Raw genomic sequence first — 1955 nt, 5'->3', positions numbered from 1 at the left:
CTTGTCCGGATTAGAAGTCCGGTCAAAATACTTTGAAAATAACCAACTCCCTTGTCCGGATTAGAAGTCCGGACAATACTTCAATTTTAACATTGCCCGGTTTAGAATAAACCGGACGATACATCGTTCATCCTTTGTCCGGTTTAGAGTATACCGGTCAACACATCATTTAGCCTTTTGATCGGTTCAGAGTATACCGATCACCCTTTAGCCGGTTTAAAGACTTAAACCTTTTGATACAAGCGGTTTAGAAATAAACCGCTCACCTCTTGGCCGGTTTATAAGACACACCRGTCACCTCTTGTCCGGTTTAAAACATAATCCGTTTACTTCTTGTCCGGTTTAATAAATATCCAGACAAAGCACATCCGGTTTAAGTATCCGGATTTCAATCCGGACACCACTTAGCCGGTTTATTCAAGAATCATCATAAAATGCCTCCAAACACATAATAATCAGATCTAAATGCTTTTCAATTTGTTTAAAAGCAATTCATATTCAAAGCTCAAATACACTAACCTTTATGAAGTTGAAATTCAAAGCTTTTGTAATCTTTTSTTCTTCCTGATGTGCAAACTTCAGACTCTTCAGAGAGATTTCTAATTATAGTATGTGTTTTGTGTGTGTTTCTTTTCACCAAAAACTTTATATACATACATATGAACAAGGATTTGAGAGGCGGCTAATAGCCGACCCCTCTACCCCTTTATTATATATAATTTTTTTTAAATAAACCTAAACACACACCATATACATACATATATCACATATATATATATATATATATATATTTAAAACCAAAATAATAACCAGACTATTACACAACATAGTAATGACACACCTGCAAAATTAGATCAAACAGATTTTGGTACCCAAACGAACTTGGGTCCTGTTTTGTTAGTATCAGGTTGAGGAATATTGTAACTGCCAAACCATCTATTTCTGTTAGATGTTTTCTTTTTAGTAATCTTAACATGATGATCATATATACAATAAGAACCATACCAGTTGTTATCATATATGTTATAACTGTTACAACTCTTTTGATGGTTGTTGTCTCTGTTGATCCCAGATCTCTCAATAACACTAATAGTTAAGTTAAGAACAATCTAATTATGTCGTGTCAATGAATAAAATGAAGAACACTCAAGAACAAAATATGAATCTTCAAAGAATATACTTGAGTGCCAGAATATTCACTTTATTCCAAAATGATCGTAAAAGAGTTCAAAGCATTAACTAAATATAATAGGCCTAATCACCTATTTATACTAGTAAGCTAAACAAGAAGATAACTATCTAGTGAGACTATCTAGAAAATCTTCTAGGAAAGATAAAGCTTATCTAAACATGGATAATCAACAAAACAATATAAACTTTGTAGAATCCAGCTGTCGATTAGTCATCTCCAGCTGTGTTCCATGGGGCGTTATTCAACCTTATCTTCATATCTTCATCGCATGCCTCTGGTTGAACTAGTGTAGAAAACTCCAAGTGTTGATAACTAGAGTGGCTATGAAGATGCTCTTTCCATCGCAACTCTGGTCGATTCATCGACCCTCTGGTTGTATTGTGGACTTAGCCATTTTTCCTTGGAGTCTTCCATCGGTCTTCTGGTTCTTCATCTGTAACAACTCTGCACTTTTGGATTTCCAGGTTAGAACCTTATTAYRRKATCTTTATTTGAAAACTAAGTCTTTTAGGGTTAGCCTTATCCAGAATAGGATCCTGAAGAGGTCGTCTAAAAGACCAGAGGATAGAACAACCAGAGGCTCTGGTCTATACTAACACAGAGGCTCTGGTGACAGCTACAGAGGCTCTGGCGTCTCCTCATAGATGCTCTAGTGTCTCTTCATAGAGGCTCTGGTGTCTCTTCACAGTGGCTCTGGCATCTCTTCACAGAGGCTCTGGCGTCTCTTCACAGAGGCTCTGGCGTCTCTTCACAGAGGCTCTGG

This window comes from Cynara cardunculus, assembly GCF_001531365.2.
Source record: "Cynara cardunculus var. scolymus isolate 2C chromosome LG 17, CcrdV1, whole genome shotgun sequence".
Taxonomy (NCBI): domain Eukaryota; kingdom Viridiplantae; phylum Streptophyta; class Magnoliopsida; order Asterales; family Asteraceae; genus Cynara; species Cynara cardunculus.
Note: the sequence above shows the minus strand (reverse complement) of the source record.